General features: G+C 41.8%; 1 protein-coding gene across 1 annotated transcript in view; it reads right to left on the reverse strand.

Annotated features, from left to right (window-relative positions):
- The window catches only part of Lpar1 (lysophosphatidic acid receptor 1), a 121,982-nt gene extending 95,066 nt beyond the window's left edge, over positions 1–26,916 (reverse strand). Inside the window, exon 1 of the mRNA XM_021646694.2 lies at positions 26,580–26,916. The gene's annotated coding sequence lies outside the window, so the exon portion shown is untranslated. The remainder of the gene's footprint in view (positions 1–26,579) is intronic.
- Positions 26,917–27,312: the final 396 nt, after the last annotated feature.

Raw genomic sequence — 27,312 nt, forward strand, 5'->3', positions numbered from 1 at the left:
TGTATATTGCTTTACTATGTTTAGGTAAGTGCCTTGTATCCCTGATCTCTCCAGGACTTTAAATATGAACGAGTGCTGGATTTTATCAAATGCTTTTTCCACATTTAAGGAGATGATCATGTGGATTTTCTCATTCAGTTTGTTTATATGGTGGATTACATTGATGGATTTCTGTATATTGAAACACCCCTGCATACCTGAGATGAAGCCTAATTGGTCATGGTGCATGATATCTTTGATGTGTTCTTGGATTCGGTTTGCAAGTATTTTATTGAGTTTTGCATCAATGTTCATAAGATCTTCTGGAGGTATCTCCATCCCTGATCTCAAACTGTACAATAGAACAACAGTAATAAAAACTGCATGGTACTGGTATAGAAACAGACTGGTAGATCGATGGAATTGAAGAGAAGACCTGGAAATAAACCCACACACCTATGGACAGCTGCTTTTTATTTTATTTTATTTTTATTTTTTACAAAGATGTCAGAACCATAGAATGGAAAAAAGATAGTATTTTCAACAGATGGTGCTACTCTAGCTGGATATCTACATGCAGAAAAAATGCAAATAGTACATACTTATCACTATGCACAAAAGTAAAGTTCAAGCGGATCAAAGACCTCAACATAAAACCAGACACACTAAACCTGTTAGAAGAAAAAGTGAGGAAGACCCTTGAACTCATTGGCACAGGAGACAACTTCCTGAAGAGATACCAACAGCACAGGCTCTAAGATCAACAATCAATAAATGGGACCTCATGAAACTGAAAAGTTTCTGTAAAGCAAAGGACACTGTCATCAGAACAAAATGACAGCCTACAGACTGGGAAAGGATCTTTACCAACCTTACATCTGACAGAGGGCTAATATCCAAACTATATAAAGAACTTAAGAACTTAAAAAGCAATAAATCAAGTAATCCAATTAAAAAATGGGGTACACGGGCTGGAGAGATGGCTCAGAGGTTAAGAACACTGGCTGTTTTACCAAAGGTCGTGAGTTCAGTTCCTAGCAACCACATGGTGGCTCACAGCCATCTATAATGAGATCCTGTGCCCTTTTCTGGCATGTAGGTGTATGTACAGGCAGAATAATGTATAAATAATAAATAAATATTTTAAAAATGAATAAAAAAATAAAAGTTAAAAATATGGGGTACAGAGCTAAACAGAGAATTCTCCATAGAGGAATATTAAATGGTAGAGAAATTCTCAATACCCTTAGTCATCAGAGAAATGCAAATCAAAACAATCCTGAGATTTCCCCTTACAACCCATCAGAATGGCTAAGATCAAAAACTCTGAAGGAAGGGGAACCCTCCTCCACTGCTGGTGGGAATGTAAATTTGTACAACTACTCTGAAAATCAATCTGGTGCTTTCTCAGACAACTAGGAATAGCATTTCCTCAGGATCCAGCTATACCACTCCTAGGCATATATCCAAAAGAGGCTCAAGTACACAATAAGGACATTTGCTTAACCATGTTTTTAGCAGCTTTATTTGTAATAGCCAGAACCTGGAAACAACCCTGATGCCCCTCGAATGAGGAATAGATACAGAAATTGTGGTACATCTACACAATGGAATATTACTCAGAAAAAAAAAAAAAAGACAAGGGAATCATGAAATTTGCAGGCAAATGGTGGGAACTGGAAAAGAGCATCCTGAGTGAGCTATCTCAGAAGAAGAAAGACACACATGGTATACTCACTCATATAGACATATAATATAGGATAAACCCACTAAAATCTGTACACCTAAAGAAACTAATCAAGAGGGAGAACTCTGGCTAAAATGCTCAATCCCCATCCAGAAAGGCAAAGAGTATGGATATCAGAAGAAGGAGAAAAGAGGGAAAAAGTCAGGAGCCTGCCACAAAGGGCCTCTGAAAGGTTCTGCCCTGTAGGGTATCAAAAGCAGATACTGAGACTTACGGCCAACCTTTGGGCAGAGCACAGGGAATCTTATGAAAGAAGTAGGAAATAGCAAGATCTGCAGAGGACAGGAGTTCCACAAGGAGAGCAAGAGAATCAAAAAATCTGGGCACAGGGGTCTTTTCTGAGATTGATATTCCAACCAAGGACGGTGCAAGAAGATAAGCTAGAATCCCTGCACAGATGTATCCCATGTCAGCTCAGTGTCTAAGTGGGTCCCTAGTAAGGGGAACAGGAGCTGTCCCTGACATAAACTTAGTGGCTGGCTCTTTGATCACCTCCCCTGAGGAGAAAGTAGCCTTACCAGGCCACAGAGGAAGACAATGCAGCCAGTCCTGAAGAGACCTGATAGGTCAGAGTCAGATGGAAGGGGAGGCGGACCTCCCCTATCAGTGGACTAGGGGAGGGGCATAGAGGGAAAAGAGGGAGAGAGTATGGAACTGGGAGGAGATGAAGGAGGGTGCTACAGCTGGGATACAAAGTGAATAAATTGTAGTAACTATAAAAAGGGGACATCACTAAAAGGATGATAGATTTAAAATTATTCCATTTGAAAATGGGGCCATTGAGATAGCTCAGCAACCTAAAAGTGCCTGCCAAGCCTGATGATCTGACTTTGATTCCCCCAGCCCCCACCCTCACCCCTAGCCAACATGATAGAAGGAGAAAAAGAACTCTAGCGGGTTGTCCTCTGACCAGCAAAAGCAGCCATGGCTCATGTGCACCCTCACTTCCTCACACACGAAAATAAGTAAATAAATGTTAAAAAACTGAAAATTGGCCAAGTGCGGTAATGCACCCAAGGAGTAATCCAAGAACCCAGGGAAGCAGAGGCAAGCAGATCTCTGTGAGTTCAAGGCCAGCTCTGTCTACAAAGCAAGTCCAGTACAGCTAAGGCTACACAAGGCTACCCTGTCTTGAAAAACAAAACAAGAAAGGAAGGGAGGGAGGGAGGGAGGGAAGGAGGGAGGGAGGGAGGGAGGGAGGGAGGGAGGGAGGGAGGGAGGGAGGGAGGGAGGATGGAAGGAAGGAAGGAAGGAAGGAAGAAGGGATTCAGTTTTCAGAAATGGAATGCACTATATAAGAAGAAATTCAAAAGAGAAGAATACATATAACAAAGAGCAGCTAAAGAGAGAATTAATACACTAGAGAAGAAATTATACAAAGTATATAAAGAGACAAAAACTTGAAAGTTCAGAAACAGGGAGCATTGCAGCCTCAGAAACAACTAAGCAGACCCAACCTACAGAAGTAACAAGAATAAAGAAATAAAGCAAAAGGAAACAAAAGCAAAAAACAAAAACAAAAAACCCAAAAATCCAGAGGTCATGCACGATGACCCATAATCCCAGTACTTCAAGGCTGAAGAAGAAATATTTCCATGAGTTTGAGGCCAGTCTACATACATAAAGTTCAAGGCTAGCCTGGGACTGAGGATGAGATATGTCTTGAAAGAAAGAAGAAAGAAAGAGAGAGAGAAAAAAGGAAAGAAGGAAGGAAGGAAGGAAAGAAAGAAAGAAAGAAAGAAAGAAAGAAAGAAAGAAAGAAAGAAAGAAAGAAAGAAGGAAAGGGAAGATAAAGAAAGAAGAAAGTTTTAGAATTGGAAGAAGACATGAGTCCTCAGAATTAAAAAAAATACAGAAATATTAAAATAATGCAAAAACAACCACAAAACAAAACAAAACAAAACAAACAAACAAAAAACCCCCACAGCTTTTGCTAGACCACTGATTCACACAATGCATTTGGATATGCTCATCTGTGAGTTTGGGCATTTTCCAGCCCAGAACAACATGCCTGCCTGAAGGTCTCACAAGCAGCCTGCTGGTCGTGCTAACAGTGGCTGTTTCTGGTGTCTGGGTTTCCTTCTTGCATTGGTATCTGGAGAGTGGGGAAGGGATTGAAAGAACAAGAAAGCCAGTCAGGGATTTTTGATGTTGACACACATCTGGCATCAATTTTGACTCTTGGGAATATAAGCAGTGGAAGCAAAAAGACCAGAAAACAAGGTAGGCTCTAAGACCACCTGTCTTAAAGCACATAAAAATTTTTACAATCCCCAGCAATCACATGGGGCAAAGTCAACATTCACGAAGGCCTTTCAAAGCAGGGCAGAAGAACAAATACCACCAAGAAAAGGGCCAGCACTAAGAATGTTTGCCTGCTGGTTCTCTTTTTAATGACATCAGAACTGCAGCAGATATAAAACTTTTTGATATTCTCTCCTTGAACTTTCTGGAAGCCACAGATCTTAATCATGGGGAGTAAAAACTCAGACCACAAGCAGCATATTTTCATGTGACCTTTGATACACATTATTATCTAATGATAGGAAAACCTCTGCCTACTTCAGTTCACACAAAATATCATGACTTCCCCTCTTTTTCCAGAAACAGACCCCTGAAGACTGATCTCCAGCCAGAGAACAAGCACACCAAAATTCAGAAGAAGACTTGAATGTTTTCTATCCAGCATTTTCTTTAAAGGAGTGACTTTGGGGTTCTGTCCAAAATCGCAAAGGACACAACGTGAAAAGATCAGTTCATCAAAGGCAGTTTGAAAGCACGTCACTCCCAGAAACATTACAACCTGCAAATAGTAAACTTCAAAGGCATGGCAGAACTATCCTGGCATTTACCATATGGTTTTAATGATCAATCTACAGACTGTAGTTCAACTAGTCTTGCTTCAGCCTTAGTTTCCTGTAGAGTGTTTGCAATGTAGTTTGTGCATGGTGTTTATTATAAAATTTAATATATCTCCCATGATAGGGAAGAAATTTCGAGAGTTACCCTCTTTTTATCCAGTGTTTGGATCCTAACAGAGTCTCTGTTACGGAATTTCTGGTGAATCCTTCAGTTACAGGAAGCGCACCGCTTTCCAAGGCCAGAGGTGGGCAGATCACATGGTGCAAATTCTCTCTTACGTATAGTTCAAACCATGATACCTAAAAAGCACACTAAGAAGCAGAAAGGATGTAGCTTACTGGTGTTGTACTTGCCTGTGATGTACAAGGCCCTGGGTTCAATCCCAAATATCACAAAAAATAAATAAATTAAAAGCCTTCTCTCCTGGAACTAAACTGGATCCATCAAACACTCAAGGTTTATCGGTGATGAAGCCAAGATGACCTTGATGATCTCACTCTCTCCTCTCACTCACAAGTACCTACTTCTCCTTTCTACTCTCACAGCACAGTATGTATGATCTCTTTAACAAGCATGTACATCTGTGAACTCAAACACACTGCCTCCTGTAAGTCCACAGAAACAGACCTGAAGTGACCAGGGGTGCCCTGTGCTTGTAGCTGATGGGATGGCTGAGGGCAGAGTAGAGCCCTGGTGAATCTCATTTTCATTCCAAAGCTGTTATCTAAAACAGAGCTTCTAAGCCTTTCCGCTCGTGACCCAGAATACATGGATGTATAAAGTGGGTATAAAAATTAAGTGTTTTATGGAGAGCAAATCATAAAGAACATATTTGTCAATGCTGAGAATGTCTTTTTGAACAAGAACAACAACAACAACAAAAACAGCACAAAAATATAGACATTTAGGGTCATTTCAGAAAGTGTGCAAGAGTCTGTCTTCATCTCAAGCCAAAATTCGCTGGATCATTTTAGAAGAAATTCGAGTCAGCAATTTAAACAGCAATGTTAAAAATCCAACATTCTGAAACAACGAAATCCAAAGACATATTAACTTGACAGTCACAGGCTGAGGACTGACACATGGGAAGACAGTACGGGTTCGCTCTCCATACTTAAGCCACTATGATTCCATAAGAAAGCTTGATGTGTACAGAAAAAAAAAAGAAAAAGAAAAAAAAAAAACTTACAACAACCATAACATACCGTAGTCTCACATCTGAATTACTGTGTTTTGGGCAGCCTTGTTGGCATTATGAAGCATGGCATCCCGTGTACTGTAACGTGTCTGCTTAGAGAACCAAGGCTGAAGTTGGGTCTGCGATGCATTCTATTATTTATCCCATGGAGGGTCATGGCCCACTGTGTAAGGAGCTGGGTAAAGAAGACAGCCTCTCAGATGTGGAAGGATGAGGCTAAGGCAGTGAATTCATTGGGGCTCAATTATTTGAAATAAAATGACCTGTCATGATGGTTCTCTCACATGTGGTCACTTTACTCTGACTAATTATAAGTCTGGAGGAATCTTTCAAGAGTTAGAGAGAGAGGAAAGAGGGAAAGAGGAAAAACAAAACAAAACAAAACAAGGAAGGTCCAACCACACTGCACCAGATGGCCAGGAGATTTGGCCCTATAGACTTTATGAGGCCTAGAATGCCATCTTTTCATGTTCAACTCTCAAATGCTTCTTGTATCAGCTTCACGTAGTTACCACAGCAGTCTCCCCAAATAAGCAAACTGATACTCCAAGTAGTTGATGGCTGAAAACAACAATAAAGATAAATCATAAAGGGTCATTTTTCTATATTACAGGATAAAGACTGAATTCCCTTCTGTAGCAAAATTATATTCAAAATCAAATATAAATTTTACTCATATAACCCTTTCTGTCATTTGGGTCCTAGTTTTTCAAACCTATTTGAGTCCCAAATATAGATACAAAACTTCAGCCAAAACATCCAACCACAGAACTCATTCTGAAAATGCCCAGACCCAACCACTCCAGAAGCAAGAGGTGAAATGCCAAACCTCAAAACAGCAAATGTAGTAACCATGACCCTGACCGTGCAGTAAAAGATGGATCCAATTAATGTTACCTCCAAAATAACTGTAGCAACTCTTGTCCTTCCAGTCCTAAGCGCCTATCATTGGACTTCAGAAGCCTGCCGTGTGGTAGGGGACAGAAAAAACAACACTTTCTGACCATTGTACTCCCTGACCCTGAGTGAACCCAGTGAAACCTCCATTAGTGGACTCCTAACGCTTTCACAGAGACCATAATCTGTCAAACATTTACAATTACAAGGGGATCAATAAAAAATGGGATTACTGAGTAGTTCCTTTCCAGTTTGCTCAGGCCTTTTAATTTTTTTTAAATGTATTAAAGGAAGGGGAAAGCAGTGTTCCACCCCCACCCTCCCCCAAAATGAAATTTTGTTAAAAATTCTAAAACTGAAAGGGACTTTCAAGGTTTTCTAATACACCTTTCCTTTTCTCCTCCAGATATATCAGTCATCAGGCATGCCACTGTCAAGGGCAATTTCAACAGTCAATAGCTTTTCTTCTCACTATTTCCATGAGTGACTATTTAGCTTGGTCCTTTGTCACCCAGCGTGTCCTCTTACATCTAAAACCCCTCCCCTTTCTAACTGGAACTGAACATCCACACAGCTGCTTCCATTTGAATACATTGTCTCTGCCCTTAAACATCAGATCACCCATCTCCCATCTCCCTGTCCCTCAGTTGCTCACCTTTGACCAACCTCAGGTCTCCCAACGTTCAGCCTAAATGCGTGTTCAGTCCTTGCGCTACCTTCCGCAGTCTTTTCTGCCATTCTGCACTTTGACATTACCATCACAGTTAAAATCCACACTGATGCTCTGTTGTCATTCACAACCACCAGAGTCCGTGGAGCAAACCAGAGACAAGATAAGGCTGTCACTATGAATCAGTGCATTCTAATCCCAGTTGAGCCCGAAAGCTGTCATTTCCCTCTGCTCTCTCCAGTCCTCATATTGCCTCTTTCCTCAGAGAAAACCCACTGCCTGCAGGTCCATGGAGAAGGCAGTGTGTGTTCATTCACAAAGCTTCACACCACCCCTCCCTCTTCCTGCTACCACCCACCACATGAATGATTTCTGCTGTTCTAGATTTCCTCTTCAGTAGGTATACCACACTCGTTTTCCCATCTTTGACGCACAGAATTACCGGGTGCTGCCTTGGCCTCTAGTCAAATGGATGGAAATGGGGATCTCATACATGTTAGTTTGCAAAAGCCTGCCACCACTCAATTTATAAAGTAACCAATACTTGGCTGTGACCTGCCAGGATAGCCTTACTCCTGTAATGTGATCCTCCTGCCTCTGAGTCTTCAGCATATCCTACTATGGTTATAGGCTGACCTTCAGTGACTGTCCTCAGTGGAGCCGATGCTGGACACACACAGATCTACACAGAATTTGACCACAAGGGAAAGGTACAGTGTTGAACTGTGAAAGCTTGAACTTGCTTACATTCAGCAACTACCAAACATAATTTTGTACAAAGTAGTATTTATAGGCTATATCCTGAAATCTGCCAGCCTATCATTCCACAAGGAATGTGGACTATGCAGTGTCTCCCTCAGATTAAGGCAGCAGAGCTACCTGTCTGAACTGTCTCCCTTTGGCTCACAGTTGCTTTCCTAAGATAAGCTTTGGCACTATGCCATAGACTGTACTAAACAACATGGCTTTTCCTAAATTCTAGGTTGGACTCACTGTAAAGATGAGTATGAAACTGGGCATGGTAGTTCTTGCCTGTAAACTCAACCTATGGGAAGCTGAGGTAGAAGGATTGCTTTCAGTTCAAGGCCTTCTTGGGCTACAATGTAAGACCTTGCCTCCAGAAAAATGATGATGATTGTTATGTTGTTATGATTGTCATATTCAGGCAATTTAACAGGCCTTCCCTTAGGGACCTTTAGGGTCCTAACAACATCCTATGTCAGTATCTGCATCCTATGACACCATCTGGGCCAGGTTCATAGTGGCCTGTCAGCCACTCCCTTTCTTCTCTTGCTCTTTTGCTCTTCCCTTTTCTTGCTTTACCTCCCCTCTCCCTGTTGGGGTGCTCTCTCCTGCCACCATGCCTCTCCATCTCCATCCAATAAACCTCATGGGATTTAAGATTGGTTGTGTGCATGGCATTTTTATATAAATACTAACAATGTTGATGATGATGATGGTAATGATGATAAATTGTGTTTAGAGACACTGCCCACTACTTTAAACTGTCTATAGTTTGACAAACCACAGAGAGTATCCTGTCTCCTCCCAAAACCATGAAGAGTCACACTCTTTAGTCATTCTTCTAGTACACAGACTCTGGATCACATCCTGATTGTCATGTCTCTGTGTCAGCTACCAGGAAGGCTAGGCCATATGTCTGCTCTTTTTCTAAAGAATAAGTTGAACCCTGAGATGGTCTCTCAGTCTTCATATCTGCTAAAGTTTACACTTTCACTTCCTCATTCTACCTTTCCTTCCATGCTCATTAAATTTTTTTATATTCAGTAGTAAAATACATACATAACTAATTTCAAATTTCTCTCAAGTATTATACCATGTTTTCATTTAGTTCTCACTCCTATTGTTTTGGAGTTCATGAAGACAGTCTATTTTATCAACTTTGTCTGTCTGAGAATCATTTATTGGATGTCCAGTTTGTGTTTGCTGTGACTACTCCTGGTAACGCATGAAAGGGTGAAGTAGTTCCAAAGAGACTTGTTTTAATGTGCAAACGAGGCTGCAGGAAAAGAAGGCTGGAGGAAAACGAAGCTGATGCACACTACCATGAAAAATATGCACCAAACAGGTACAAACAGGCGTTAGTTTTAACTCTTTAGTATTTAACTTACAGTACTTGTCCCATTTTTAAGCATCTAATCCATTATGTCACAGAAACACTCGTGAGGAATACTCCATCATCAGCTGATAAATGAATCCAGCTAGATCCTAAAACTTCTCATGATTAAAGTCAGTGAGTTCAAAGGGCACAAGACCAAAAAAATAAAAATTAAAAAATAATAAAAGGCTGGAAATGCTTTCATTTAGGCTGCAAAGCAGTAGGGTACCATGGCAGAGCATCTACCAGTGAAGTCTAGGCACCTTCCCCTCAGTGCCATCCAAAGACACACTAATCATAAAATTTCCTGTTGTTCCAATCATTTTCCAAATTCTAGGTGCACGTTCTGCTCACAAGAACCTGTTCTCACTCTGACTGTGCTGCATGAGATATGAAGTGTGAGCATTATCTTAGACATCAGTGTTGTCATTACTATCACTGGGTAGTAAAAGCTGTCTTTACAGTTTGACAAACAAATTCTGTAGCCAGGACCACACTCTAAAGAAATCACCTGAGAGGTTATAAATATGGCTCAGTCCAGAAAGTGTTCCTCTTGCCAGCACTAGGACTGGAGTTTGAGTCCCAGAGGCTGTGGTTTATAAAGCCCAAGCTTTAGTCACACACACACACACACACACACACACAGAGAGAGAGACAGAGAGAGAGAGAGAGAGAGAGAGAGAGAGAGAGGAAACTATCTGAAGAACAGAAAAAGCTTCCCACATTTAAGCAGGAATGAACAGCCACTGAGCCAAAGTAAGTCCCTTCTAGTCATGTCACCATGCTGAAGCGGGAGGAGGAAAATGCTTATGCCTAGCAAATATTTCAGTTAGAGAAATAGTAGAAGAAAACATCCCATAAACTTGCCAATGGCTTCCTTTTTCTCATGCTTTTTATTTTCTACAGTGAGTTAAAAGGTTCAAGGATACTTTTGTCTACTTGAAAACCAGTGCTATTGCTCTCAGATTAGTGAGTCCAGTCATACATAATGTAAGAAAATTATACAGAAAACTGTGACTGAAATGTTTTTTTTTTTAAGATGGTAAAGAAATGGAAAATACAACACCTTTAAAAAAGTAAGATGATGGTTGTCTTAGAGTTAGTATTCCTGTGATGAAACACCATGACCAAAGCAACTTAGGAAGGAAAGGCTTATGTTGGCTTATGCTTCATCATCACTGTTCATTATCAAAGGAAACCTGGACAGAAACTCAAAAAAGGCAGAAGCCTGGAGACAGGAGCCAGTGCAGAGGCCATGGAGAAATGGTGCTTACTGGCTTGCTTCCCATGGCTTGCTCAGCCTGCTTTCTTGTAGAACCCAGTACCACCAGCCCAGTAATGGTGACACCAACAACAGGCTGGCCTTCCCACGTCAATTGTTAATTAAGAAAATGCCCTACAGGCTTGCCTACAGCCTGATTTCATGGAGGCATTTTCACAACTGAGTTTCCCTCCTCTCTGATGACCCTAGTTATGTCAAGTTGACATAAAACTAGGCAGCACAATGGTTAAATGAACTATTAAACAACTTAATGGCTTATTATCAAGCTACTAAAATTCTGTTCCAAACATGTTGCCACGGCTGAAATAATTTCAAAGTAGAGGTACACTTTTTGCACATTTGAAGTGTATTTGTTGAAAATTGTACCCACTGGGCTATTTTGTCATTAAAATGGGATGAAAAGAAAGAAAAATGGTGAGGCAGCTAAGTGATGTGGACTCCTCATGTATGAGAACAGGTTCAAAGCCAGCTACTAGCATCTGCCCCAACAACTACTGGCCAGAGTTAACATTTTTCTTCCTAGTCAAAATCTATGAAGAATATGTCTATCACCTTAGCCCAGCATAAAATATTGTCATTGATTGTGGGGTTTGAGTGACAGACATGTATTTTTTGCAAAGATCCATCTGGAAACTGAAGATCAGTGTACAGCATGGCTGACTGTGCTGCCTGTTCCCTTGTGGGCTTTGACCACACTCTCCATGTGTACACAGAGCCTTTCCTCAGTGCACCTTTATGGAGAGAACCCCTGTTCCTAAAAGACCACAGATCCTATTGGATTGAAGCTCGACTCACATGACCTCTCTTAATGTCAGCTACCCCCCCCCCCCCGAGCCTAGACCCAAACACAGATAGATATGTTGGGAATTAGAGCTTCAATCCTGTGGATGGGTAGAAACTTTATTCATATCAAAGGCTGAATACATTTTACTACATACAGGTCATTGGTAGTAAGCATGAAAGCTCCAATTCCTACTACAAGGAAAATGTTACTCATTCAGATGAGGATTTGAGATTTGTGGCCCTCTGTTTAGAAACAGCCAAATGCTTAAGTAGCCAGGACTTCCTTGAGTATCTATTGTCTAACAACTGCTTCAGTGTGAGATCGCTTAGAACCAAGACATTCACCTGTGGCTTCCAATTCTAAAAATAACTTCTTTCAAGGAAGCTGTAGTCTTTCATTTACACTGCTTTTTGCTCAGGCTTAGAATCTTCACAGCTCATGGGAGTTCTTTGTATTCATCCTGTCTCTGTCTGCCATAAGCCAGAACTAGCCACAAGACAAAACCCACTCCTGGCCCAACCTATCTTTGGTATTAGCCTGAAACAACACTCATGCTTGTTACCTGCCTGAACCAATGCCTCATCTGATCCCAAACACTGCTGGTACCTGTGCTCCAGATTGAGAGCCGGGAGAACTATCTTATTACCATGTATCAGTCGGCCTAAGGACAGAACAGCAAACAAGGAATATATGCTGATGAATCAGCCCTAAACACATTACATTAAAGCCTCAGTTGCCTGGACTTCCAGAATAAATATATAAATGAGAAATTACCTAGGTAGAATCTAAATATAAAAGGCTTATGCCTTATTTTCTCCCTCAATTTCTAAATAACAAAAGAGAAATATAATAAAATATTCATATTGCAATATGTCAATGTGAAAGACTGAATGACTTCAATGACAAAAAAAATGATGTTTAGGCATATTTAAATCAGTTGATTTAACACATTGGTAAGGAAAGCTACCAATGGGTAGAGATGGGGGAATGGCGGCCACGGGCTACCAAGTATTGGTTGTGAAATGGCTACGTTTTGCAGACCTGATGAGCAACATAGTGACTGTAGTTAATACTATCTTATAAATGGACATAGTGGTACATGCCTGTAATATCAGCACCTGGGAAGTATAAGCAGGAGAATTGGGAGTTCAAGGTCATCCTTACCTTAACAGTGAGTTCAAGACTAGCCTGGGCTATTTGAGACCCTGTCTCAAAATAACAAAAGTAAAAATAATAGTAAAAGCAATAATAGTCTTTTATACTTCAAATATGCTCAGAAGTGGGTCATAGGTATTCTAACCCCAACCCTCCAAACCCAAATAACTGAATAAGTAAGATGTTGGACATGTTAACTAGCTTCACAGATTGGAGTGATCATTCCTCAGTATCAACTTATCATATGGTACTCTTTAAGTAAACACAGTTACACTTCAATATAGTTGTCAATTTCAATGCCATAAAGATGACTAGAAAAAGGGAAAACGACAATTTGCAGATACCTTTGATCTACCCATAGGCTTCTACCCTCTGAAAGCTTGCTAAACCATGGAATAGTTATTAAACTGACAGTGGTCTTTCCTTAGCTCCTTCATACTTCTCTGTGAAGTGACCCCATTCACTCTTTGATGTGTTTACTTTACATTTTTTCGAAAGCAAGCATCAACAGATAAATTTAAGATAATCACACCATTCCATCTTCACTGAACCTCATCAATTAAAGGGAAAACTGCTTTTTAAATCCAGGTGGCCAAGCTCAAAATACAGAAAGGTAGAAATAGAGCTTCTCGGTGAGATTAGCTAAATGGTCCAGAGCCAAGTCTTTAAAACTGAGTGGCAAGAACACAATAAAGGCACAGATCCATCAAACCATAAGGGTGAGGAATGATCTGTGCAAACCAGACACTGAGTTCTCTAAGATGAGAAGGACAAGGTCTGGAAAGGCTGGGGCATAGCCATGTGGGCTGTAGGAGCCGGCACTTGGGTCCTGATTTCCTGTCTCTCCATAGAAAATTTGCTTTTAGAGATTTATAATGTATAATATTTTAATTCTTGACACAGTTTTTTTAAATTGGAAAATTTTTTACCATGCCAAAACAATATAAATACAAAATGAACATCCTAGCAAAATGATAATTCTTTGCCCAATGAAAATCACCAAGAAGCTATACAAAAGCCAAACTTCTGGTATTCACTTATCAAAAACTTAACTTTAGTATTCTAATTTCCTACAGATTATGGACACTTATTAAATTGGTAACTACTCTATAGGGTAGTGTTTTTAACCCAACCAAGTCTAATTGTACCACGTGGTTATACAAAGCTTCATCTAGCTTCTAATAGAACAAGCCATCAATACATCCTAGTTATTAATTAGCAATCTGCTAAAGGGCCACCTTGAAAAACTATTTCAACAAACACCTACACTCATCTCAAAGAAAACAAAAGTCATTTCTATTCCTATTTGAAATTTCCTAAATAAAAGCAAGAGGGGGAGTTACAAACAGGAAGCTTCACCAAGTAGCACATATACAAAAAAGGCCAAATCATCTGACAAAAGATTGCCTTTCCTCATTCATGTCCACATCTGTGCAATCCCACGCATATGCAGCTGATTAGCCCTTTGCGGAGTCAACCCAGGTCATTCTGCAGACAAGGCACTTCCCCAGGAACTCCTGAATCACTTCCATGTCAAATGAAGTTCCGCACTCAATCTCTTATGTGGCTGCCATCATAGCACTGACATCTTGATTTATACACTACGAGCAGAGGGTCAACATTCTCCTTCCCTCTCAACTCTAGGCCTCACATCTTCAGAGGTGATGAGCCTCACAGGTCACACTACAAATGATTATAGTAACACATGCAAAACTGCTGTACAACATGAAAAAAAAAAAAAACAGAATACAGAAACCTAATGCTTACCTAGGAGGCACCTCACCAATCATGAATAAAAAACACTCAGGGGGGAAAATACTACATCTCAACTGAACATGTACAAACATATCTTTCCTTGTCATTATTGCCAAAACAATACAAGGCATCAAGTATTTACATAGAATTGATTTATATGGAATATCGGGCCATTTAAGAAATCCAGGGTTGGTTTAAAGTATGAAGTGAGATGGTTGGTATGCCACAAGTACACAGTTTTACAAAAGGGACTTGAGCACCTCTTGCATTTTGGTATCCTACAGGGAGGAGGGGTTCCTGAAGCCAATCCCCAATATTAAGGCCCAATAAAAGGTTTTTTTTAAAAAGGTATAAAGTAAAACGTATAAATAAAAGAAGAATGAAATTGAAGAAGAAACACACACACACACACACACACACACACACACACACAATTCTTTGACGGATGCCAGAGAAAGATTGAAACTTATCGTTTGAACATTGACTTATGTGCATAGAGTAACCCAGTAAAACTGGAAACTAGATGTGTCCACATCACCCTGCAGCATCTGCACAGAACAAACAAGACAGGGAAAGAGAAAAGTGAAAGGAAGGAAAAACCAAGAAATACAGTAGATGAAAACTTATGAAATTTCTTTTTTTCTTTTTTTTTTTTTTTTTTTTTTTTTACAGAGATCAAGTACAACCCTTCTTATGTGATTCAAACAATCAATATCAGCAACCATAATGGTGTCTGGTATATTCAGTGTGTGCCAGGCAGTTGAAAGGTAGTAACTAAAGATTTGTTCGTGTGTGTGTTGTTCCTGCACAGACAGAAAAGGAGCTTAGAGAGATCATGTGCTTTATAAGAGGCCACACAGTTGGAGTCTGGTGGAAGGAGCTTTAGAATATGGTTGTTCTTACAGATATTATAAAGCCTTTTATTAAAATGAAGGAAATGCAAGAGTAAGAATTAACATCAAGGGCTAGGGCAATGGTTCAATGGAGAGGAATACTTGCTATGCAATCCTGAAGACCTAAGTTCAAGTCTCCAGTTTACACAAAAAAAGCTGGATACAGCTGCTTATACCAGTAACCACAGGATTATGGAGCAGAGACTGGCATATCTTAGGAACTCATAAGCCAGGCAAGGCAAATGGCAAACAAGCTTCCACTTTAGTGAGAACTGTGTCTCATTGGAGTTAGGTAGATAGTGATAGAGGAGGACAGCTAGTTCCTCCTCTGTTTTCTGCATACGTGTTCACAGGCACATACATGCAGCCTTACACTCAGGCGCATGTACACAGCCCACACAAAGAATTAACGTTAAATGTATCCATTGTAACAATAAAAGCAATGTTCCCGATTAAGAGGTATCTCAGAACAAAATCCAGATCAATCTTGCTTACAGGCAAACATGATAAAATAAGATGAAAACATGGATGATAAAATTACATCAGACCTACAAGTGAAGTCATTTCAGACATAGACAAACAACAAGAATTAGCAACATCGAGCTGAACAAAAAGGTAGAAAGTTCCTAATGCAGAGGGTTGTTTTACACTATAGCCCACATGATGTAGTTAACACAGAAACAATTAGAAAGCAGTTGGCATTTGAGAGATAGAGACAGAGACAGAGACCCACTTGTAGAGAAACACTAAGGAGGCATTACTGGTCTATAACTAACTGTTTAAGTAAGCTAACAGAATCTAGAATTTATGAATATTAGCATTGAGGCCGAACTAATAAGTACATATTGTACTTATCACCCAGAGAAGACCAGGCTCCTTTCAAGCACTCGGGAAACAGAAACCCTAATCCACAGATTTAAAAACCGTGAAATCCATACGCGTTTACAAGAATCAACAAAACTGGTCATGGAAAGGCCACAGGCATGAGAATGTATGATAAAGCTGTCTTCAAGTGTGTCCTGCTGAGCCTCCCAGGGAAACTTCCTCTCTGTACTGTGTTAACTTTTACAGCAAAGAGCAGCAGCATAAAACAGAAAATTTAGGCTTACAGTCTACAGACTGATCATCTAACAGACACTGAGTTTAAGCTACTACTACTGTGTGCTTACATTCCCACTTTCAAATGGACAATCCCTCCTCCCTCAAGAATTAAAGATAGAAATACAGATAGAAATACAGCCCCTCAAAATTTAAGATAGAAATACTGCTGATGATTTCAAAAGTACTTAAAATAAAGCACTGCTCATCAAAAATACAAACTAGCAAACAAATGTCTATCCTTACATTATTTCATCATTTAGAACAAATGACTTTATTTCAACAAAACAAAAACCTGAGTTCCACTTGTTTTTTGTTTGTTTGTTTCTCTTTCAGGAACCAGCCTTTTTTGTCTTCAACCTTCCCTTCTTCCCCCACCCCCACATCTCATTTTCAGTTAACTCAGCTCACCCTTCAAGTTGAAGACAGACACATTTTCCTCCATCTCAGAAACAATGTCAGCCCTGCCTCTTCCACTGTCCTTTTCCACCCTAACACAGTAAGTCCCCAAAGGCCAGTTCCTTCTTTGTTGGATTGTAAATATCATGAAGTCAAGACAATATCTTATTTATTCTAGCATACTCAATAACCACAAATACATTTTAATTTATTCAGGTATTTATCATAATTAAATTCATTCGATGTTTTATTCAAAAAAGTTTCTGCCGTGTGCAGTATATTGCACCAAGCACTGTGGAAACAGCAGAAAATAAAATAAAAAAAAATTAAAGTATTTTTCCTCATCTAAGAAGTCAGAAATACAGTGAAGAAAGGACTATGAGGCGAGCTTGACACACGGGGCAGATCATTCAGTTTTACAGGCAAGAGTTAGAGAAGGCCGCACCGAGAAGGTAGTGACCTTTGAGAGAAGATGTGATGAGAGCAAGCATTTGGATACCTGCGGAGAAAACCTTCTAGGCAGAGTCAACAGAAAGCCCTAGGAGCAATGGTCCTTGTGGAGATAAGCTCAGGTGCAGAGATTTTTTTTAAAGGAGGGATAAAGAACTCAGAAGCTTATAGCAGTGGGCCAAGAAGCACAAACCCTGGAGACTAAGGAGAAACAAGCAGAAAGAAGAAGTGATGATCAAACGTGAATCATATCATGTATAGTGGTTATTACCCATACTTAAAAATTTAACATGAAATATTTTAATACTTTACACAGACAGTTTAACTACAAAACAAAATGCTATTAAATATTCTGTAGGCCCTAGTATTTAAAGAGCTTCAAGAAATAATTCCAAAAATGTAAATTGGAAGTCTGGCTTTGATTTGGGTTTGGGAGACCATTCAGCCCAGGTTGGACTCAAATTTGCTATATAGATGAAGATGACCTTGAGCCCCTGATCCTCCTGCCACCACGTCCCAAGTGCCAAGATTACAGATGTTAGTCAGCAGGCCCAGCATCAGGAAAACATTGCTTAGTAGTGAGACTACAGAGAAACCTCCTATCCATCCCCAAGGTTCCAAAAATGTGTGTACTACCTGCACTACAAAATAAACTTGTGTTTAAAGAATCATAACAGCTTTAAGAAATAAACAAGAATTTATCTAAGCTCTGTCAAACCATGTAGGAGACATGACAAAGTAATAAAGTAGAAATAAAATCTTAATCAGCAGAAGTTTTGTCTTAGCCAGGTGCAGTGGAGCACGCCTATAATCACAGCTCTTAGGGAGGCAGAGGCAGGTGGATCTCTGTGAGTTCGAGGCCAACCTGGTCTACAAAGTCTAAGACAACCAAGGCTTCACAGAGAAACCCTGACTCTGAAAAAAAAAAAAGAAAGAAAGAAAGGTTTTGCTTTGTTTTTAAATCCAGGTAAACAAGAGGGCTGAAACAAGTCCTATTATTTACCTCAGTCAAAAAGTTAAAATTTAGAGTGACTTCCCTAGATTTTTCTGGAACCTCCATGGGAGCCTGTTGGAGTTTCTCAGAATGCTCTTTAGGGTCCTGGGATTTCCAGATTCTTCTGAGGATTCAAATTGCCCTTTATTAACAATGTGAGCCCCACAGCAAGTTCCACAGCTAATTAAAACTTTGTTTCTCCTTTTAGCCACTAATCTCCCAACAATTTTAAGAGTATTTTTCAGACAATCATAACTAGAAAGGATTGTTGAAGTGGGGGTGAGGGTTCTGTTCACCACACAGGAGCATCATGCCAAAATCCACACCATTTCCTCTTACGGGTTTGGATTTGGCTTGGTTTGGGTGGTGCCTCACACATAGCGAGGCAATTGCTCTACCACTGAACTACATCCTTGATCCTCTTTAAACTTGTTATTGTGAGTCTCTCTAAGTTGCCTAGCTATCTCTGAACTCACTTTATCATTTGAACTTTATGCCAACATTAAAAAATTAACATGAAATACTTTATTTTCAGGGCCTAGGTAAACCCTGAACTTGTGATCTCTTACTTCAGCCTCCCATGCTGCTGGATTTCAAGCCTAAGCCACTAGACCCACCTACTATTTCTTATGCATCAACCCAGAACCATCCCATGAAGGGAAGCCATCATGGATTCTCAAGGAATGCCTGGATGAGTTCAGTTCTCCACCAAAACAAACAAACAAACAAACAAAAAAAAAAAAACACTTAAAGACTAAAATTATATCTACAATAGCTTTTGAAGATTTTCTTTCTGGTTTTTTTTTTTTTTTTTTTTTTAGACAATCTTGTGTAAGCCAAGATGACCCTGAATTCTCGGAAATTCTCCTACATCATACATAACCACCACACCTAAGTTTATGTAATTCCAGGAATCAAACCCAGGGCAGGCAAGCACTTTACCAACTGAGCCACATGTCAGCCTTGAGTATATCCTTTCACTTTGAAAGTTTTCACTAGCTCCCGCATTCATTCCAATGGCTCTTACATACAATGGTGCTACGCTACGTGTATTGTAAGTATCCCTAAACACTGCAAGCTCCCTTCTAAAGTAAGCTTCGAACTCGGATTTCCAGCTAAGAGAACACCTCTCTGCCTGTGTAGTTTTAGACAGGTCTAGAACTAACAAACCTCACTCCAACTATCTCATACCCTGTCACCTCATCTGTTAATGGCAACAGAATGACCATCTGAGTTCAGTTCAAGATCGGCCTCATGCACACTAGCACTATTTGCAAAAGCCACATAATCCAGGCCATCTTCCCCAAGCCTGTCACTCACATGCATTCCTCCTGGGCCTTCCTTCTGACTCTTAGGTATGGGCCTGACTCCAGCACCCAGCTGCCATGCCAATCAATTACTCCAAGGCAGACAGAGCTCCCTCCACCCTCAGAAGTGTGCAGAGAATTCTGTGTAAACTTTGGTTTGGAGTATTTATCACTGGCTGCCTGATCTGAGTCATCTTTGACTATGTCTTTCCATGTTTATAATCTAATTGAGAGCAAGACCCGTGCTTTTTTGGCTGCTGTTTAGTTTTTCTTTCTAAGTGTTCTCAGCCATGCATGAGGGCCCAGAATACTCTAAGATATCAGATGCATGTAAGTTAATGGACAGGCTCGCAAATAAAAATGACTAGGAAGCAGATGCTGTGGAATCTGGAAAAGTCAGTCAGCCTGCCCTGGCCTTTGAACCTTTTTGTCTGTGTCTACTCAGCAAGGAAGGCAAGGGCTTCTCGCTGGAACTGCAGTAAAAGGCAGGGCAGAATGAATGCTTCATTTTCTTCACATGATAATAATCCTTTTTCCAACAAATCATAGTCCAATGAGGTAAGCATCCCCTTGATAAATGGCAACCCTGCTTTAGCTGAGCTGTGTTCCTCCATTATGAGAACACACTACCCTTATCATCATCCCCTGATTAGAGTTCTAAGGAGGTGGGGGAGGAAGCCTTTGTTTAATGCTGCTACAGTGAAACCTGCCTGTAATGAATAACTCCACCTGTCTCCTCTGGTCCACATGTGGTTCCAGGCCTTCCCACTGGTGCCTCTTTTGCTACCTAACAAAAGGCTCACAGATGCCTAGCACGTGCTCCCAAATGCCCCTCCTCCCCTTGCCTGAGACCTTGAGGCAGCAGAGCCCTTATGGAAAGAACACGCCCTGCAATGGCATTATTCATCTTGACTGTCACACAGCTGGAAATGGTTTTCTGTTTCCCCCTTCATAGCAGTCAGTCGAATCACTGACAAGAACTCTCTATTGAATGAAGTCAGGCTGTATTCAAGAAGACCCATACAGGCTCTTCTGGATTCTGCTTGTCACCTTTGATGGCAACCTCTGGTACAGCCTGGCTAAGACAAGGGGGAACACAAACAGAAACATGCTGGCATGTCTACACACAAATATATAACAATATACCCATGCGTGCAAACAAGCATATGCGGTATACTACGCTTGGGCAATCAAAGGCCAAGAATGGAAAGTTTTTAGAACAAATTGATGACAACTTTGTCACCTCAGATAGGTAGCTGAAGTGGCAGCAGTCTCAGTTCTTACTTCAGAAATATGTGTACTGTTTGGATAACTACAAAAGCCACCTACTTTTACATGTGAATACAACGCCACCCTTCTGGCCAGATGCTCTCTATAGTGTTTGCAACCTTAAGTGATCTCAATAAGACCTTAAAAATTAAACACCAGACTCTCGATTTTCTAGGAAGACAGCCATAAAGAAACATACAAGTTGAGTCAAAAGCAGGAATATCCAAATGGAAATGGAAGTAAGCCAAGGCTGCAGACAAGACACGGCTGTGTCTGGCTCCACATTTTTACAACTCTCGGGTAAATCTTGGTGAACTGTTTTAAGTTTATAAAATGAAGACCTGGATACCAGGCTCCAACTTTTTCACTGCAGGGAAACACCACACCGAGAGGACTTGGAAGAAGGTGCTAAAATGGAAGGATAACTCGAAAGTTGTACCTCTGCATTTGAAGGTGTTTCAGAAAAACTTCCATCAGTCACACAATATGACAGGAAGTAGAAGAAGGGGCATGGAGGTTGTGTGGCTGGGATCCCACCCTTAAGGAAGCAGAAACAGGAAGAGACTGAAGGTTAAGGGCCAGCATTAAGCTACACTGTGAGATCCTGGGGTGTGTGTGTGAGAGAGAGAGAGAGGTAGAGAGAGATTATGCTGGAATTCTATCTCCATCACATAAGAGGCCTTACATGGCTTGTTTCCAACTGTCCCCAAGTGTGGGTGGACATTTACCAAAAAACTACTGATCATGAATGAATGAATGAGCCATTTTCGAAATTAAATGAAGGGCCCATGAGAATAGAAACTCGACTTGGGAAGGAGATACTAGCAGCATGTGTTCTTGTTTCACAGATGTAAAAAGCAAAGCCCTTTGTCTTACCAAAGAGCCAGGACTAACTATCCATTATTGGGACAGCAATTCACTGAAGAGTTTTGAGAATCAATGGGACACAGGGAAAGAAACTTGAGTGTACCAGGAAGACTAATCTAGTCCATTGTTTCAAATTTAGATAACAGAGAGATAGAGAGAGAGAGAGAAAATTCAGGTATGGTGGTAGTTCGTCCAAACAGTAGGGATGTTGAGGCAGGAATGGTTTGCTGTGTCAGAGGCCAGGCTGGGTTTCAGAGTTTGGGCTAGCTTGGGCTACAGTGTAAGATCCTGTTACAAAAGGAAGAAAAGGGGAAGAGCTGGCATAAATGAAAGGGAGGGTAGCAAACTTACTGAAGAGAATGGATCCCAGTCACCCTCCTCCCCCGCGAGACTGGCATCTCTGGAGGCATGGGCACAGAGAATGTCCACAACAGACAAAACGCCCTTTAAGTGACAGTTACAACCTACGCAGAAATCCAAAGCCAAATGTCACCAGCCAACCTTTCTCCTTCTTTAGAGGAAGGGACTGACTTTGAAAGCATTTTCCTTTATTCCTGTGCTATCACAAGCATACCCCAACCTACCCCACTCAGGCTCATACATGTTTGTTTTAGCACTGGACTAAAGTTAAGAGTCTCCCCTGTCATTACTTTTTTAAAGCAGTACCACAAAAAGAAAATAAATTATAACCTAAATCCAAGGATGCATTAAAATAGTTCCCTTTCATTTTCAGAAGGGAAGAAAAAAAAAAAAAGCCCTGACTTTTATGTGAACTTCAGGGTTAAAGTTTCCATAGTTCTTGGGGGGTGGCTGAAGGTAATGTCCAGGTATTAACACAATTCCCTTGGCCCTGTGCTAGCAAGCTGTATAAGAACAAATGCTATACTGAAATCACACTAACTTACTGAGACAAAGAGCCAAGAAATTTCAATACAATCCACCGTGCACTAAACGTTACCTTTTGAGAAACACTCAAATAAAGCACGTCAGCCTTAGGCTTCTCCATATTAATTAACTGGTGATTTTTTTTTTAACTATGCCAAAACCTCAATCCCCATTCTTTGTAGAAGATTAAGAGAATAAGTAAATAAATTAATTAAAAGCAATGTAGAAGTTTATGCATTTAAATTCTAGTCAGAAGATAATAAAATGCTAACCATATCTGTTTTAATGATCTGTCTCCTTAGCAGCCGGCCTTCTCTAGACCCAAGAGTAATTCAAAGTCTTTGCCCAAATCGGCTTGACATGCAGCTGAAAACTCATCCATTCTCACCAGGGACACAAAGGCAGAGGGCAGGAGAGGGGTCCTGCACTCTCCTAAAGGAATTCCACCAGGATTAATTCCCCCCTGAGATAGAACGAGCTAACTGCTTCAGAGATGAAAAAGTACAATCTATACATATTACCTTACAAGACTGAGCGAGGACCTTGTATTGGAAGTTAAACTCCATAGAGGATTCTTAGGGCTTTACACCCCATACCCCAAGTCCTTTAAAAGAGGCCTTAACCCTATTCCTGCTCTACCAATAATCCTGTCTGGTCTGTACTACACATATTGCACTCTGTGGTTAGGATACTATGCAAGATATAAACAGGGTCAAGAAAGCCAGTGTGGAGAAGAGCTGTGTTTAAGTTAGCGTTAGCCAACAAGCTTCCCCCAAACAGAAAAGGAAAGAATCCCCATAGCCAGCATTGTGTCTACAGAGTAACTTTAACACACACATTCAAAAGGCACCACAAGGCCCTGTGTCACCCATGAGCCTCATCCATTTTTTACCAAATTAAGTTTCCCAAAAGGAAGCTATCATTTGGAGGGAGTGAGAGGAAAGAAATGACACACAGATTGTTCTAGAAGATTTGTATACCAACATTAAGTATGCTGGCAATGGTGCCTCATAACTTACTAGCCCAGGGTTGACAACAGAATGGAAGAGAACACGCATTCAATCATTCCTCAAACATTTCACCTCCCTCTGCTTAGGGCTATGACTTGGGGTCTTCATCCATCTTGGGTATAAATAATGCTGAGCCATAAGTCCTTAAAGTGACATACAGGCCTTCTTTATCACCAAGGTCCCTGACTACAACCACTGCTGATAGGTCCTCACTGTCCCCACTGATCCTTTAAGTCACACACTATTCTTCAAGCTGTTTGTCTCCCCAACATAGATGGAATTTCAGGTTCTGCTCCCCAGCCTACCAAGGTTCTCAAGACTTCTCCGTCACCATATAGTGAAGCAATATAACACACATACACTCTTCACTATCTAAACCACAGATATCTGTATTTTCCACCTTCTGCACTTCAGCTTTTCCCAGAACTTTCTTCTCATCTTCTTCATATCTGTTACAAGAACTCAATGGCTGCTTGTTGAAATAAAATCTTCTCCCAACATTCTAACACATCCCTAACAAATATGTAAATACTAACACAATAGAGGCTTTGGAATTATCATCCTTTGCAATGAGTAAGAAACCAGATAGAAGATGCTGACTTAGTCAGCAAATCCAGAACTGACTTACGTGTCAGTTTTTATGACATCATCCTTCATCTTGAAAGTAGATCATGTTCCTCACATGTGTAGGCATGATGATACCAAGGAAGGTATCATCTGTGAGAGGGAGGAAAGAAGGAAGAAAGGAATGTGAGGGAAAGGGAAGTAAAAAAAAAAAAGAAGAGGGTAGAGAGGAAGGAGGAAGGCAAGGAGAAAGGGAGAAGGGGATGAAGAGAGGCAAAAAGAGGGGGTAGGGCTGCAAGGAAGAAGAAAGGGAGGAGGAGGGAGGGAAGAGGGGGAGATAGAACAAGGAGGAATGAAGAGAAGGAAGGCGCAAAGGAGGGAGAGACTGAGGCCAAACCTTAAGCACAGACATTAAAAACTTGACCTTAAACTAAACTTCTAAAGACTTTATTAGTCTAACAGTTGTAGCTTCCCAGCTAAATCAGCATGGTGCAAACTGTTCAGAGTACAAGTTTTCATACCAAGCATCTGAAGTGATTTTTTTTCCTAAAAATCACAATTTTCAGGCTAAACGTTAAATCCTGTACTCAAAGACTCGGAGTCTAGGATTTATTCTTCCCCTGAATGCCCCACTAGGTCAAACAACAGATTCTGTAAAAGCCGACTTCTAAGATACAATCTGAAAAACAAAATCAATTACATTGGGGAGAATACTTTGAATGAAAACAGAAGTCTCTAAAACGCTGCCACTTAAATTTCCACTTCTGTGATTTCTTCCCCTTCATTTACAGTAACGCTGAGCTTTGGATGTCGGCAGCAGCTCCCCTGCGCTGAGGATGCAAAGGGCAAGAAGGGCAGGAGGGTGATGCCTAGAAGAGGTCAGACTGCAAGGGCCACTTAAACCTGATGTCAGTTTTAAGCAGCCTCACTCGTTTGTAATAAAAAGGATGCAGAAGAAAATATTGTTAGTCCCCTCGTGGGCAAAGAAAGAAAAGCACTAGAGAAAACTAACTCCAGCTTTAGATCCTCCCCTCCAAGCATCCTGATGGCTCCTTTAATTCCATTGTCTTTCTGTTGCCCTCCCATTTCCCCCACTAGACTAATTCTTTCTCTTTAACTCCAACTATCCTATCATGAAGGAATCACCAACCAGCAGCTCCCAGTTAATGGGAAGATGGATGGAACAGCAAAAGTCATCCCACCCATTCATTTTCCGGATGAGGAAACCAAGACTCGGGTTGCGCCGCTAGGGGACGCTGTGTACAGGGGGGCTCCAATGAGGAGGCGCAGTTCTGCAGCCTTTCGGACTCAAATTGCTTCCCTTTCTTTCTATAGTTCTTTCCTCAAATTTACACTAAGCTCAAAGAAAAGGAAAAATTTAAGCCCAAAGAAAAGGAAAAATTAAATTAGGTTAAAAAATACCGCTTTCGCATACCTACAGCCCTGGTTATTATTATTCATGACATTCCATCTGGAGAACCAAAGGCAGAAACTGGATGCTAATACAGCTGTGTGTTCATGCGGCTGACTGTGGCGCGCACGGCCTTAAGCCTAATGTTGACTCCTCTTCCTTGGTATTCATTCCATCTGACAAGAGAATGTGTTCTTCCGTTTTCTAAGACTTTGAAACCCAGACCTCTGACTTCATGTTAGGTGAGCAAAGGACACTTACACAAAAGGACAAACAGCGCTGCAGGAAAGACTAGAGGATCCTGCTTCAGTAACTAGCTACCTTCTCCTACTTGCAGTTAGCAATAGGTACCAATGACGGTGGGTATAGCTTAAGAGTGAAACTTTTCACAAACCAGTACTCGCTGGAAACCTACAAGGAGGAAAGCGCCATAGATTTCAACTAAAAAGAAGAAAGAAAAGAAAGAAAGAAAGAAAAAAGAAAAAACGCAAGCGAAAGGAAGAAAGAAAGAAAAGGGGAGGAGAGGAAGAAAGAGGGACTGAGAAAAGAGACAATCTAGGGCTCCAGGCTGGAAGCAGCAACAAGCCCTGAATGCCGCACATCAAAGGCCAAATGGCAGCAAAGAAAAACAAGCCTAAAGTTTAGAATTATCCACAGTAAACTCTCCCTACAGGAGCAAACAGCCGATCAACCCATCCACGCAGAGCCAGGTCCCTCCCCTGACTTGCATTTCCCCCGGTACTGGCTGGGCGGCTTCACGGAAACTTAAGTTTAAATTCCTTAGACTCAAGGGACGACAAAGTCACTGGTGAGTAGTGAGCTGAGCCTTGGACGCAGGGACACCCGGGCCATCTAAGTCCTCGGGGACGCGGCGCCAAGGAACTTGAAGCACCCCTCGCCAGCCCTCTCGCGCCCCTTACCCGTACTAGATAACCAACCGGAGGCCACCTACGTGTCACTCGGACAGCTCTTAGGCGCACTGACCTGGCCAAAGGGCAGGAGAGCCGCCCGGGCGGCTGTGGCGACTTCCCTCCGGGCTGGGTTCCACAGGCTGGTGCGGGAGGCCAGGGCAGCCTCGCCTCCTGCAGGCGGCCTTACACACGCGCGCACACCCATCCACTCCGGGCCCGCGGGCGGCCGGGCGGGAGCGCGCACTCACAGGCGCTCACGCGCACGGCCACAAAGCCGCGGGTGGTGGGAAAGCGCGAGCCGATCGCTCCGATGGGAGGCGGGGCCGTCGCCACCCGCGCCGGGGGACACCGAGAAGCCGGCGTCTTTACCGGCGAGGTCCAGCTCCGCAGTCCCCGCAGCCTCCGGGCCAGCCCAACCCAAGCCTCACCCGGGCAAGGCCGGGAGGCTAACCAGCGCAGAGCTGCTCTAGAGGACCAGAGTCACAACTCCCGGGGCGTCACTGCAGCCCGGTACAGACTTCCCGAGTTCGGGGAGCAAGCTAAACCGAAAAGGGCGCGGGTACCAGCCTCCTTTGCCTCTCCGCCTTCTGGCGCTTTCTGCCCCATCCACGTAGCACAAGTCGGCAACTCCCCGCACCCCCAGGCGCCTTCCCGCAGCCGCTCTCCTTACCTGCGTGGCACCCCCAGCGCCCCTGCCTCCTAGGGTCCCCTCCCCCAGTCATTCACTGAACTTCCCGCGCCGCTGCAGGGCGGGGGGCTGCGGGCGGTGAGGGGAGCTCCCCCACAACCCTCCACATCAGACACAC

This window comes from Meriones unguiculatus, chromosome 3 (assembly GCF_030254825.1).
Source record: "Meriones unguiculatus strain TT.TT164.6M chromosome 3, Bangor_MerUng_6.1, whole genome shotgun sequence".
NCBI lineage: Eukaryota > Metazoa > Chordata > Mammalia > Rodentia > Muridae > Meriones > Meriones unguiculatus.